Raw genomic sequence first — 15904 nt, forward strand, 5'->3', positions numbered from 1 at the left:
GTTTAGAACATGTGTTCTTACATACAAAATATTTGCCTTGCTTCTCAGGAGAAAATACTATGGCAGATGCATACCTTTCAGGTCACATTTTTCATAGCAATGGTTTCAATAGTGATCAGTATAATGTATACTCCCAGAAAAGCTCTATTCTAGATGCTGCACACATAGGGAAGAATGGTTTGAAATGACTGTCATGGCGTATAGAGAAGCAAAGTCATACAAACTCTCTAGCAGGTGGTTTTCTTGAACTTCACTTGTATAAATCAGATAAAATGTTAAGATAGATATGGATAACAGAGAAGGCAGGTAGGGCAGCTCTTAATATTGTTTTGCTTTAATGAATTTCTATTGGATTTTTCAGGTTGGAACTTGGGCTTACAGCCTTATGTCAAGTGCACAAACTCTGACTCTGACAGTAACTTCTCCTGCTGCAAATCCTAATGTACCCCCCCCATTACAGTGGATTCTAAAATGAATAAAGACACCAGCACCTTCCCTAGTCCAATGGTTGTTTATGCAGAAGTTCGCCAAGGATCCCTGCTTATTATAGGAGCCACTGTAACAGCCCTCATTGAGTCAGCTAATGGCACAACAGTGACTCCAGAACTTCTGGATGATAGTACAGGTAATATCCCCAATAAAACACCTTATGGTTCTTTCTCTTTTCATATAGAATTAATATTTTTCCCTATTGTGATAGTATTTTATTTTTCCAATTACATGTAAAAATAATTATTAACATTCATTTTATATACAATTTTGAGTTCCAAATTCTCTCCCTCCCCGCTTACTATCCCACACCCTCCTGAAGATGGTAAGTTATTTGATATACGCTATAAATGTACAATCATGTAAAATCTATTTCTATATTAGTCATATTGCAAAAAAAGAAACTGTTTACAAAAAAGTATAACTTGCTAAAGAAAAAATGAAAAAAAAATTAAATTAGTATGCTTTGATCTGCATTCAGACTCCATCAGTTTTTTGTCTGGATATAGATAGCTTTTGCCATCATGAGTTTTTTGGAATTGTCATAGGTTACTACATTGCTGAGAAGAGCTAAGTCAGTCACAGCTGATCATCTCCCAATGTTGCTGTTATTGTGTACAATGTTCTCCTGTTTCTACTCACTTCACTTTGCATCGGTTCATATAGTTCTTTTCAGGCTTTTCTGAAATCTGCCTTCTCATCTTTTTTTTTCTTTTTTAGCACAATGGTATCCCATTACATTCCTATATCAGAACTGGTTCAGCCATTACCAAATTGATGGCATCCTCTCAGTTTCCAATTCTTTGCCCCCACAAAAGGAGCTGCTACAAATATTACATGTAGATCCTTTCCCCTTTTTATGATCTTTTTGGTATACAGAACTACTAGTGGTTTGTACTGGATCAAAGAGTATACAGTTTGATTGCCCTTTGGGCATACTTCCAAATTACTATCCAGAGTGGTTGGATCAGTTCGCTACTCTGCCAACAATGCATTAGTGTTGCAGTTTTTCCACATCATCTTCAATATTTATCATTTTCCTTTTCTATTATATTAGTAAATCTAATGGCTGTGAGGTGGTACCTCAAAGTTGTTTTAATTTGCATTTCTCTAATCAATAGTGATTTAGAGCATTTTATATGACTATGGATAACTTTAATTTCTTCATCTGAAAACTGTCAATTCATATCCTTTGACCATTTACCATTTGGGGGATTAGTTATATTCTTGTAAATTTGACTCAATTCTCTACGTATTTGAGAAATGTGGCAGTTATCAGAGATACTTTGTGTAAAAAATTTCCCCCTAATTTTCTGCTTTCCTTCTAATCTTGGCTGCATTGGTTTTGTTTGTGCAAAAACATTTTAATTTTACTTAATCAAAATTACACATTTTAATTCTCTTGATCTTCTCTATCCTTTGTTTAGTTATAAATTCTTTCCTTATCCATAGATCTTACAGGTATAATTTTCCATGCTCCCCTACTCTGCTTATGGTATCACCATTTATGTTTAAATCATGTACCCATTTTGACCCTCTTGGCATAAGCTTTAAGATGTTGGCCTATACCTTGTTTCTGCCAAATGGCTTTCCAATTTTCCCAGCAATTTTTGTCAAATGTTTAGTCCTTGTCCCCAAAACTGAGGTCTTTCGGTTAATCAAACACTAGATTATGATGGTCATTTACCACTGTGTCTTGTGTACCTAATTTATCCCACTGCTCCACCACTCTATTTCTTAGCTAATACCAGACTGTTTTGATGATTACCACTTTGTAATCTGGTTTGAAATCAGGTAAAGAAAGGTCACACCTAGGGCAGCTAGGTAGCATAGCGGATAGAGCACTGGCCCTGGAGTCAGAAGGACCTGAGTTAAAATCCGGCCTCAGACACATAATACTTCCTAGCTGTGTGATGTTGGGCAAGTCACTTAACCCCAACTGCCTCATAAAAAAAAAATTTAAAAAAAAAGAAAAGTCACATCGTCTTCCACATTTTTTCATTAAATTTCTTGATATCATTGTCCTTTTCTTCTTCCAGATGACTTTTGTTATTATATTTTTTGTAATTCAATGAAATATTTTTGGTCACTTGGTTGGTATGGCACTGAATAAGTAAAATAATTTAAGTAGAATTGTCATCTTTATTGTATTGACTTGGCCTATCCATGAGCGATTAGTATTTCTCTAATTGTTTAGATATGATTTTATTTGTGTATAAAATGTTTTGTAATTGTGTTAATATTATTCCTGAATTTTTCTTAGTAGGTAGACTCCCAAGCATTTTATATTATCCGCAGTTATTTAAAATGGAATTTCTCTTTCTATCCCTTGCTGCTGGACTTTGTTGGTAATATATACAAATGCTGATGATTAACAGGGGCTTATTCAATATCCCACAATGTTGCTGAAGTTGTTAATTATTTCAACAATATTTTTAGTTGATTCTGTAGGATTCTCCAAGTATACTATCATATCATCTGCAAAGAGTGACTGTTTTCTCTTCATTTACTATTCTAATTTTCTTTGTTTGTTGCTATAGTTAGCATTTCTAGTGCTATATATATTGAATAACAGTGGTGATAATGAGTACCCTTGCTCCTCCCCTTATCTTATTGGGGAGGCTTGTCCCCATTACAGATACTTACTTACTGATGGTTTTAGATCAATACTATCATTTTAAGGAAAGCTCCATTCATTCCTATACTTTCCTGTGCTTTTAACAGGAATGAATATTGCGTTTTGTCAAAAGCTTTTCTTCATCTATTCAGATAATCACATGATTTTTGTTGTTTTTCTTATTGATATGGTTAGTTATGCTAATAGTTTGCCTAATGCTGAACCAGTCCTGCATTTCCAGTATAAATCCTATATGGTCATAGTATATGATATTTGGCTTATATGGCTGTAATATCCTGGCTAATGTTTTCTTTAAAATGTTTGCATCAGTGTTCATTAGCATTCTTGGCAGGATGTCATTAATACCTTTTCTTGCTGAAATGGAAGAGTCAGGCTCATAACTTTTATATTTGAGAAATCTTAACAAAATAAAATGAAAAGTAGCATGAAACAGTGAAAAGAGCACTGGACAGTCACTTTTTTTCTTGTTCAATGTTTTATTAATTCTCAATTACATGTAAAAACAAATATAACATTTTATTTTTTTAATTTTGACTTCCAAATTCTCTCTCCCCTTCTTTTCACCCCCAATGAGAAGGTAAGCAATTCCACATAGGTTATAAACGTGTAGTCTTGCAAAACACATTTCCAGGTAAGTCATTCTATGAAAGAAAACACAGACAAAAAATATGGAAAAATAAAGAAACTAAAGAAAAAACTACCTTTGAACTACATTCAGGTTCTACCATTTTCCTCTGCAGATGGACAGCACCTTTAATCATAAGTCATACAGAATTGTCTTGGATCATTGTATTGCTGAGAGTAGTTAAGTTATTCATAGTAGATCATCATACAATATTGGTATTACTATATACACTGTTCTTGTGGTTCTCCTCATTTCACCTTGCATTAGTTTGTGCAAGTCTTTCCATGGTTTTCTAAGAGCATCTTACTCATTTTTTTTCCCCACTTAATGGTATTTCATTTTTTTCCAATTACATGTGAAGATAGTTTTCAACATTTCTTTTATAAGATTTTGAATTCCAAATTTTTCTTCCTCACTTTCTTCCTCTCCCTCCCAAAGACAGCAAGCAATCTGATACAAGTTATACATGTACAATCATATTAATCCTATTTCCACATTAGTCATGTTGTGAAAGAAGAATAAGAACAAAAGGAAAAAGCCACAAGAAAGAAAAAATTTTTTAAATGAAAATTATATGCTTCAATCTGCAAGTTCTTTCTCTAGTTCTGGATAGAATTTTCCATCATGACTCTTTTGGAACTGTCCTGGATCATTTTACTGCTGAGAAGAGTTAATTCTATCATAGTTGATCATCATACAGTGTTGCTGTTACTCCGCAGAATATTCTCCTTGATCAGCTCACTTTATCAGTTCATGTAAGTCTTTTCATGTTTTTTTTTCTGCAATCTTCCTGATTATCATTTCTTTTTACATTTCTTTTGCATCTTGTATTGGAAAATCAAATTTTAGGGCAGTGTGAAAGCAGTGACTTGCTTGAGCTCTCCCCAAAACCCCTCCAAATACCCACAAAAAAAATGGCTCTAAAATTCTAAAGCAGCAGAATCCACAAAAAGACAGAGTAAAACAAATTTCCAGCCCAAGACAGCCTGGATGGTTGATCAGAAAGGCATATCACGCCAGGTGGGGAGAGGAGCTCAGTTTGGCATGGGTGCTCAGGCCGCACTGAACCTAGAGCAGGCCTCAGAGGAATGAATCACAGGCAGCTGTGGCGGTTTCCAGACTCCTCAATCCACCAACGCTGGCGACAACTTAGAAGGTCAGTGTGAAAAGTCTGTTTCTGCGGTGCTGAGAGAGGAGCTAGGTCATAGCCAGATCCAGAGCACAGAGCGCAGGGCGTGGGCTCCAGGGCGGTGGCTGCGCCCTGACCTTCTGGCCCACAGACTGAGGGGGAATCAAGTGGCTGATCAGCATGGGACTGCAGGGATCTCTTTGCTGGTGCTGAGGCAGGAATCTCTTGCTTTGCCCATGATTGGATCTGGGTCACAGTTCTGGTGGCGTCCTGGGGTGAGGAGGAGTGCTGCGGTAGCTTGTAGTGGCGTGAGAGAAACCCTCCTCACAGTTCCAAAGGGAAAAGACTGCTTGTGGCCGGTCACTCAAAGACCAGAGCACAGGCCAGGAAAAGAGTAAACACCTCGACCCTTATCATACCACCTTGGAAGAACTGAAAATTTACAGGTCCCTACAAGTATCTCTGAAAACAGCTATACAAACACCCGAAGCTTGGGACAGTACATTCTCCACATTGGAAGGAGACTCCTACTTTAACAAAAAGTTTAAAACTCAAGTAGTTGGCTGGGATCATGAGCAAACCTGCAAAAAGAGTCAGACTATATTATCTTACTTTGGTGACAAAGAAGATCAAAACATACAACCAGAAGAACAACAAAGTCAAAGCTCCCATCCAAAGCCTCCAAGAAAAATATGAATCATCCAGGCCTTGGAAGAGCTCAAAAGGGATTTTGAGAAGCAAGTAAGAGAAGTAGAGGAAAAACTGGGAAGAGAAATGAAGTGATGCAAGAAAATCATGAAAAACAAGTCAACAGCTTGCTAAAGGAGACCCAAAAAAATACTGAAGAAAATAACACCTTAAAAAATAGCCTAACCCAAATGGCAAAAGAGGTCCAAAAAGCCAATGAGGAGAAGAATGCCCTAAAAAGCAAAATTGGCCAAATGGAAAAGGAAGTCCAAAAGCTTACTGAAGAAAATACTTCCTTAAAAATTAGAATAGAGCAATTGGAAGATAGTGACTTTATGAGAAATCAAGACACAGTAGAACAAATCCAAAAAATGAAAAATTAGAAAACAATGTGAAATATCTCATTGGAAAAACAACTGACCTGGAAAATAGATCCAGGAGAGAGAATTTAAAAATTATTGGACTATCTGAAAGCCATGATCAAAAAAAGAGCCTAGACATCATCTTTCAAGAAATTATCAAGGAAAACTGCCCTGATATTTTAGAACCAGAGGGCAAAATAGAAATTGAAAGAATCCACAATCTCCCCTGAAAGAGATCCCCAAAGGAAAACTCCTAGGAATATTGTAGCCAAATTCCAGAGTTCCCAGGTCAAGGAGAAAATATTACAAGCAGCCAGAAAGAAACAATTCAAGTATTGTGGAAACACAATCAGGATAACACAAGATTTAGCAGCTTCTACATTAAGGACTGCAGGGCATGGAATATAATATTCCGAGGGCAAAGGAGATAGGATTACAACCAAGAATCACCTACCCAGCAAAACTGAGTATAATCCTTCAGGGGAAAAATGGTCATTCAGTGAAATAGAGGACTTTCAAGCATTCTTGATGAAAAGACCAGAGCTGAATAGAAAATTTGACTTTCAAATACAAGACTCAAGCGGAACATGAAGAGGTAAACAGGAAAGAGAAATCATAAGAGACTTATTAAGGTGAACTGTTTACATTCCTGCATGGAAAGATGATATTTATAACTCATGAGACCTTTGTCAGTATTAGGGTAGTGGAGGGGAAAAAATTATATGTATGTATAGATAGATAGATAGATAGATAGATAGATAGATAGATAGATAGATAGATAGATAGATAGATAGAGGCACAGGGTGAGTTGAAGATGAAGGGGTGATATCTGGAGAATAAAATTAAGGGGTGAGAGAGGATTATACTAGGAGAAGGAGAAAGGGAGAGGTAGAATGGGGTACATTATCTCACAAAACAGACAAGAAAAGGTTCTTACAGTGGAGGGGAAACAGGGGAAGGTGAGAGGAAATGAGGGAATCTTATTCTCATAGGATTTGGCTTAAGGAGGGAATAACATACACACTCAATTGGGTATGGAAATCTGTCTTACCCTACAGGAAAATAGGGGAGGAAGGGGACAAAAGAGCAGGGGGATGATAGAGAGAAGGGCAGATTGGGAAAGGGGTAATCAGAAGGAAGTACTTCTGAGGAGGGACAGGGTAAGAGAAAGAATAGAATATATGGGGGGGGACAGGATAGGATTAAGGGAAATAGAGTTAGTTTTTCACAATATGTCTACTATGGAAATGTTTTGCATAACTACACATGTATGGCCTGTATTTAGTTGTTTGCCTTTTCAATAACAGTGAGTGGTGGGTGAGAGGAAGGGAGAAAGTTTGGAACCCAAAGTTTTAAAACAAATGTTAAAAAAAAATGTTTCCACATGCAGCTGGGAAATAAGAAATACAGGAAATGAGGTACAGAAATCTATCCTGCCCTGCAGGAAAGTGGAAGGGGAAGGGTATAAGAGAAGGGGGGGGAGATAGAAGGAGGGCAGACTGGGGGAAGGGGTATTCAGAATGCATGCCATCTTGGGGTGGGGGAGGGGCAAGATAGAGTGAAAATTTGGAATGCAAAATCTTGTGGAAGTAAAGGTTCAAAACTAAAAATGAAAAATGTCACTCAGAAATTTGTTACCAAGATTTGGGAGAGCTTGGAGAAGCCAGCAGTTACTGCTGTGAGAGTCTCAGTCAGCAACTTCTCTGTTCTGCTGTTCCAGAATGGAGGGGTCTCTGGCTGGGACATATCTCACAGATGAGATATCACTTAAATATTCACATATTGTATTGTATTTTGTATATTGTATTGTATTCTTTGTTACTGTTAATAAATTATATAGGCAGCAAAAAAAAAATAAAATTTTCTATTCAGCTCTGGTATTTTCATCAGGAATGCTAGAAAGTCCTCTATTTCTTTGAACGTCCATTTTTCTCCTGAAAGATTATATTCACTTTTGCTGGATAGGATTCTTGGTTGTAATCCTAGCTCTTTTGTCCTCTGGAATATCATATTCCAAGCCCTCCAGTCCTTTAACATAGAAGCTGCTAAATCTTGTTATCCTGACTGTGACTCCATGATATTTGAATTCTTTCTTTTTAGCTACTTGTAGTATTTTGTCCTTGATCAGAGAGGTCTGGAATTTTGCTATAACATTCCTGGGAGTTCTCATTTTGGTATTTCTTTCAGGAGTTAATCAGTGGAATCTTTCCATTTCTATTTTACCCTCTGGTTCTAGAATATCAGGGTAGTTTTCCTTGATAATTTCTTGAAAGAGGAAGTCTAGGCTCTTTTCTTGAATGTGGCTTTCAGGTAGTCTAATAATTCTTAAGTTATCTCTCTTGAATCTATTTTCCAGGTCAGTTATTTTTCCAGTGAGATATTTCACATTGTCTTCAATTTTTTCCCCTTCTTTTATTTTTCTTTTATTGTTTCTGGATTTCTCATAGTCATTAGCTTCCATTTGCTAAATTCTAACTTTTAAGGAATTATTTTCTTCAGTGAGCTTTTGTACCTCCTTTTCCATTAGGCAAATTCTACTTTTTAAGGAGTTCTTCTGTAAATTTTTGGCACATTCTGCTTTTCAAGGATTATTCTATTCATTAGATTTTTGTTCCTCTTTTATCACGTGACCTCTTCTGTTTTTTAAGGTTATTATTTTCTTCAGCATCTTTTCATGCCTCCTTTATCAAGCTGTTTGCTCTTTTTTCATTATTTTCTCCCATCACTCTCATTTCTCTTCCCAATTTTCCCCATACCTCTCTTACTTGATTTTTAAAATCCTTTTGGAGACTAATTTGTATTTTTCTTGGAGGCTTCAGAAGCAGGAATTTTTTACTTTGTTGCCTTCTTCTGAGTGTGTGTTTTGTTCTTTCTTGTCACAATAGTAACTTTCTCTGGTCAGAATTTTTTTCTGTTGTTTGCTCGTTTTCCAGCCTATTTTTTGACTTTTAACTCTGTGCTAAAGGGGAGCTCTGCTTCTCAAGTGGAGGGGGCAAATACTGTCCCAATCTTCAACTTTTTTGGCAGCTGTTTTCAGAAGTAACTCTGGAGATCTGTAAGTTATTGGCTTTTCCAAGAAGGTATACTCTAGGTAGAGGTGTGTTTACTACTATCCTGGCCTGTGCTCTGGTCCGTGAGGGACCACAAGCACTGCTTTCAATCCTGTAACTGTGACTATGATCCTTGAACCCTTCTGGATGCAATCTGCTTTGCTAGTCCTGCTCCTATGACCCAGAACTGCAACCTAGATCCAAAAAGAGGCAATGCAACAGAGTTCTGTCCCAGATTCCAAAAAAGGGACACCTATAAATCTCCTTCTGACCCACTATACAATCCCTTTATCATCTGTGGGCTGAGAAGTGTGGAAACTACCACCACTGTCATTGATTCAGTTGCCCTGAGGCCTGCTCCTGATTTGCTACGGCCTGGTCTCCACTGGTACAGCATACACTGGACAGTGCTCCTCTCTCATCCTAGTGCAACACACATTTCTTGCCAATCTTCTAAGTTATCTTGGGCTGGAAAATCATTTCCCTCTGTCTTTTCTGGGTTCTGCCACTATAGAATTTATTTAGAGTCATCATTTAAAAGTATCTGGGGGGCTTGGGGGAAAATTCAGGTGAGTCCCTGCCTTTACTCGGCCATCTTGGCTTCATCTCCTGCCTAGACACTGACATTTAAAACATATTAGTTGTTTGATCTTGGGCAATCACACTCTCACTAGGTCTCAGTTTCTACAGTGTGAACTGAGGGGCTGGGTTAAATGACATTGAAGATCCCTTCTAGCTCATGATCCATGAAAAAATGCTTTATTCCCTTTGAAAGGAATTCTAGATCTGTGCAAAAATTTTCCTCCCTTTTATGAGTAAGGTATCTATTCCTTCCTCCCCTCTGATTCTTAGAATCAATACCATCCTTTACAACACAAATCAGGTCCCATCTCCTACACAACTTTTTTCCTGATTTCCTCTAAAATCTACTTCCCTCTCTATTCTCCTCCCCATGAAACTGCCTGGTATTTACCTTGTACACACTTTGTACTGACCTTTCCACTACTTGCCTTTCTTTGAGTTGTGTCTCAACCTAGATGTAATCTCCTTGAGTACAGGGTCTGTTTCTTTCTTGTTAATGTGTCTTTGGCTTATTGAATGGAATTGAATGAATTTCAGCATCAGGCATGAGGTCCAGGAAGATTGCTTACTTGAAAACATAAGTGGTTGCCTAGTTACAGAAAAAAGACAGCTAAGAACCTTTTAGTTTTAGGTAAAGTGTACAACCTATGAAAAAATTCTCAGTCTAGCCTCTCTCTCAGATAACAAGAAAATCCAACAACTTGGGTTAGTTGAACCCCTATACCAGAGTAGAGAGGGGCCCACAGAAGACTGTAATCAGATATCAAACAAATTTAAAAGGTATTTGGTAAAAGGCAAATTCAAAGTCATTAGACTACAGGGAAATACTTTAGAGCAGTGGCTCCTAAATTGTTTCACGATGCCTGGGAGGAAGAACAATATCACACTGACCACACATCAGCACCATCCTGCCTCTGTCCCCAATTCATCCCCTCCAGGGAATGGACTATACAGACAGCCTTCAACAATGCCGTATCCTCTACTCCTTGAAATGTCTATGCACTACAGGGAATGACTCAGTTGGCCCCATGTGTAGTATCCATTTAATAAAAAGGTATGGATTTGTGAGGCATTTATTAAATTGCTACTAAAGTAAGGCAATAATGCAAAGAGCTAGGGATACATTAACAAAGAGTAAGCAATCCCTGCCCTCAACAAACTTAAAATCAAACTGGCTGAATACAATATGGGCACAGATAGGTAAAGGCAAAGCATAAGCAAGGTAAATTCAAAGTACATTGGGTGTGGAAGAGGATAGGGAAGGAACTAACAAATTGGGGGAATCTGGAAAACCCTGGTGTATGAGATGGGACCTGAGCTATGCTTTGAAGGTAGCTATGGATTCCAAGAATCAGAGGTGAGGAAGGAGCACATTCCAAAAATAGGACATCAGCAGGTTACTTAAGCAAATGCAGAGAAGTGAGAGGTTGAAGGATATGTACATGGCACAGTTAGCCCAGCAGTCTGATTGGAATGGGGATCACATGAAAGGGAGTAAAAGAAAATAATACTACAAAGACAGGTGGGAGTTAAGTTGTGGAAGGATTTAAAAGACTGATAAGATTTCTATACAGGTAATAGGGGACAGTTGAAGATTTTTCAATAGTAAGATCACATATTCAGATCTGTGTTTTAGGAGTATTGCAGAGGGATGAGACTGGAGGCAGGAAAACCAGTTACGAGGCTCTTATAATCATCCAAATGCCAGAATTTTGGTAGAGCTTGCATGAGCAGAGGAAAAGAGACTGATGGAAAAGGTGATATAGAAGTGAAATTGGCAAGACTTGGCAAATTATTGGATATGGAGATTGAGAGAGGGAAGAGACACGGTTCAAGTCCTGCCTCTTACACTTCCTAGTTCTTTTACTATGGAAATGTCACTTAACTGATATGTTTCATTATCCTCATCTGTATAATGGGTACAATATCTTTCATCTAGGGTATGCTAGTAAATGTTTAGGAACAGGATTTCTAGGATGTAAAAGTACACACAACATATTTCTAAGTTTAATCTCCATTATGTTCTTATATCTAGACATTCAACTAAATACACCGATCCCCAATTTGTAGGTATTTCCAAGGTATAAATGCTCACACTGAAAACTAACCAATCAGCAATCTCTAATACAAGTTGACTTTAACTCACTACTGTTATAATACTTACAGAGTTGTTGGGAGATTCCAATGACATGATGTTTGTAATAAGTTTTGAAAACTCTCAAATATTTTAAAAATATGTATGTTTGTGAGTAGAGGTGGCATGTATGTTTGAGTCTATCACTATCTTCCAATGTCCAAGTCTATTTTTGACAATTTACATATTTATCATGGCAATGCTTAACAGCTCTTTTATTTCTACAGAAGGGTGCTGATGCTTTCAAGGATGATGCTATCTATTCAAGGTATTTCACATCCTACAAAACAAATGGTTGATACAGCTTAAAAGTGAGAGCCCTGGGAAGAACAAACACCCAAACGCCAAGAGCCCAAGTGAATGGAGCCTTATACCAGGCTGGGTGGAGAATGGTAAGAAACCTGATATCTCTTTTAGGTGGTTAATGGTGGATTTTTGTTTCACGTACTATTTTATCTTCTTGTTCAAGAACTTCAGGGCAATTTTCCTTAATAATTTCTTGTAATATTCTATCAATATTCTTTTTTATTTAAATTTCACATCGTCCCACAATTCTTACATTGTTTCTCCTTGATCTGTTCTCCAGATCAGTTATTTTTCTAATGAGATGTTTCATATTCCCTTCTATTTTTTCATTCTTTTGATTTTGTTTTATTATTTCTTGGTGTCTTATAACATCATTCATTTCCCCTTGCCCAATTCTACTTTTCAAGGAGTTATATTGTTCCTTAAGATTTTCGATCTCTTTTTCTAATTGGTTGACTTTCCTTTCATAATTTTCTTGGAAACTTCACATAACAAAAATATGGTTCTGTCTTGAGTCAATAGCAAGATGGGATGTAATTGAACTTTGACACATCTTGGATCTCAAACTAAAGATTATTCAAACCTTATGGAACTTGTTGAATGCAGTGGAACTGTTTAGCCCATAAAACAGAAGACTTATCTGTCAAGGAATTGAAGGGCTCTCCCAAGAAATAGAAATTACAATTGTTCTGCTTGGTCCTAGAAGGCCTAACCAAGCTCAGTAGGTACAAGTTGCAAAGAGGAAGATTCAGACTTCATAAAAGGAAAAACTTCCGCACACTTAGAGCCCTCCCCTAGCTAAATGAGCTACCTCACAAGCAGAGTTTCCCCTCCCTAGATGGGCTGCCATCACTGAAGAGCTTAAAGTCCAATCTTAATGACTATTCAGGTTTGTTTACAGGGGGGCTCTTTTCACATAATATGGGCTATATTCCCATTTGAGTCCCTTACCTCTCTGAGGTTCTGTAGTTCTGCAATTGAGAGGCTGCCTATCAAATGTATGTTACTGTAAGGCCAGTATGTCTGTCCTACATAGAGAATTCAACAAAACAGTACAACACAAGGAAGCAGTCCCAGCATATTCGTAACTGTTATAAGAATCAGGTTTGTAAGCCTTAAGTATTCCAGTATTGCTCACAGACACAAATGTTTTGGTAGAAGTAGAAAGGTTAAGGCTAAGTATCACAGTATCTCAGAACTGGAAGGGACCTCCATGGCCTTCTAGACCAACCCGTTCCTGCAGAAGAGTCCCCTCTACAACACACTGTCTCCATCCTCTGCTTGAAGCTCTCTAGTGATGGAGCAATCCACTGAAAAAGTGTATTCCATGTTGGAATAACTCTAATTGCTATACCTGCTCCTTTCTAATGTCTACCCATGGCACTTGGCTCTCTCTAATATGGCCAAGCTATATAAATCTACTCCTTTCTGCTTCTCAATGAGTCAGACAGGATGTTTGATGTTTCTGGTATAGACAGTAAATACTACCATCCCCAGAGATAAGTGAAATCAGTTCACTTGAGGCTGGAACAGTCAGGGAATGTCACTAGGAGGAGGAAGACTATGAAATTGGGAGTGAAAGATGTAGAGGATTAATTAGATAGGCAAAGGAGGTAACACAGCTTTTCCTAATGAGTGATTTCCTAATCAGTGTCTTTGGGAAAGACATCTGGGATATTTCCTTTCTTCCTTTTACACCTTACCAACTTAACTCATGGCTTGGTCCCGAAATTTAGCAGGAGATGATAGTGTTATTGAGAAGAAAAAACTGGAAGAGAAGGGTTGGCTGAGGGCACTATGATATGATGAAATTATGCAGCAAGCAAGTGGTATTGTGCCTAAAGACCTGAGTGACTTCTTCAATGCAGGAGAAGTAAAAATGAATCCACCACAACGAGAATTTAATGTCAGTGACCTTCAAGGCAAGCAAGTCAATTTCAGCAGAGCAGCCTCAGGAGGTTCATTTATAGTAATCAATGTTGCAAGTGGCTCAATTGAAGATATATTCCCACCATCTCAAATCATTGACCTCAATGCTCAGATAGAAGGAAATCGCATTATCTGACATGGACAGCTCCTGGGGATGACTATAATGATGGTCAAGGTAAGTCTGAAGCTTGGTTATCATTTAGAACAACAACAAAAAGCAGCCATTTCCTAAGTGCCAGATCTGTGCAAGGAAGTGCAGCAGCCACTGGAGAAAGACAGAGTCCCCGCCCTTAAGGAATTTGTGTTCTGGTAGGGAGAAACAACATGAACAGAGTCAAGTACATGTAATTAATATGTGAAATAATTCAAAGGAATTTCAAGAGGGAGAGAACACTAACAAGGAACACAGATTATTAGTGCTAGATGGGAACACTGAGCCCATCCAATCCACCTCATACCCAAACAAACATCCCCTCTGTAACATACTCCACAAGCCACCACTTAGCCATTCTTGAACACACTCTAGTGAAAAGAGGGCAGTTGAAAAAGTTGATTTTCAAAAGCAAATCTATTCTTAGATATTCATGCTTTTATAATATGAGATGTTTTTAGCTTTTATTTAGTATTTTATTTTCCCCAGTTACATGTAACAACAATTTTTAACATTTGTTTTTAAAACTCTGAATTCCAAATCCTCTCTCTTCTCCCCCTACCCCATTGAGAAGGCAAGCAGTTCCACATAAGGTTATACATGTGTAGTCATGCAAAACATATTCATAATAGTCATGCTGTGAAAAAAAAAACATAAACAAGAAAAAACTCAAGAAAAATAAGGAAAGTAATAAAAAAAAAGGATTCTTCAATCTGTATTCAGACACCAACCGTTCTTTCTCTGGGGATGGATAGCATTTTTCATCATAAGTCCTTCAGAGTTGTCTTGGACCATTATATTGCTTAGAATAGCTAAGTTATTCATGGCTGATGATCCCACAATATTACAATTTACAATATGGTACATAGTACATTTCACTTTCCATTAGCTCATGCAAGGCTTTCCAGGTTTTTTCTGAGAACGTCCGGATCATCATTTCTTTTCATTCCATCATAATCACATACCACAATTTGTTCAGCCATTCCCCAAATGATGGTCATCCCCTCAACTTCTAATTTTTTACCCCCAGAAGAGAGTTGATATAAATATCTTTGCACATATAGGTCCTTTTCCTTTTTGTTTTTTATCTCTTTTGGGATACAGATCTACTAGTAGTGGTATTACTAGGTCAAAGGGTATGCATGGTTTTACAGCCTTTTGGGCATAGTTCCAAATTGCTCTACAGAATGGTTGAATCAATTCACAACTCCACAAACAGTGCATTAAAGTCTCATTTTTCTGAAGTTCCCTCCAACATATGTCATTTACTTTTTCTGTCCTATTAGTGAATCTTATAGGTATCAGGTAACAGATCAGAATTGTTTTAATTTGCATTTCTCCAATCAATTCATATGGCTATAGATAGCTTTGATTACTTCACCTGAAAATTGGTCATATCTTTTGATCATTTATCATTTGGAGAATGACTCTTATTTTTAATAAATTTGACTCAGTTCTCTATATGTTTGAGTATGAGGCCTTCATCAAAGAAACTTGCTTCAAATCTTTTTCACAATTGCCATTGTTAACTGTGTTTCCTCCCATCCTACTCCCCCCTTTATTCTATTCTCTCTCTTCTTTCACCTTGTTCCTCCTCAAAATGTTTTGCTTCTGACTACCCCTTCCCCCAATCTGCCCTCCCTTCTATCACCACCACCCCCCTTCTCTTATCTCCTTCCCCTCCTACTTTCCTATAGGGTAAGATAGATTTCTACACTCAACTGAGTGTGCAATTGGCTCACTCTGTGAGCCAGTTGTGATAAGAGTAGAGTTCACTCACTCCCCCTCACCTTCCCGCTCTTTTCCTTCACTGCAAAAGCTT

The 15904-nt window shown here is 37.6% G+C and overlaps 1 pseudogene across 1 annotated transcript in view; it reads left to right on the top strand.

Moving 5' to 3' along the window:
• The window catches only part of LOC110210004 (calcium-activated chloride channel regulator 1-like), a 53971-nt pseudogene that overhangs the window by 35297 nt on the left and 2770 nt on the right, over window positions 1-15904 (top strand). Inside the window, exons 11-13 of the transcript XR_013487146.1 lie at window positions 362-625; window positions 11907-12088; window positions 13871-14106. The product of XR_013487146.1 is annotated as a calcium-activated chloride channel regulator 1-like (transcript). The remainder of the gene's footprint in view (window positions 1-361; window positions 626-11906; window positions 12089-13870; window positions 14107-15904) is intronic.

This window comes from Phascolarctos cinereus, unplaced genomic scaffold, assembly GCF_003287225.1.
Source record: "Phascolarctos cinereus isolate Bilbo 61053 unplaced genomic scaffold, phaCin_HiC Scaffold_5;HRSCAF=322, whole genome shotgun sequence".
NCBI classification, from domain to species: domain Eukaryota; kingdom Metazoa; phylum Chordata; class Mammalia; order Diprotodontia; family Phascolarctidae; genus Phascolarctos; species Phascolarctos cinereus.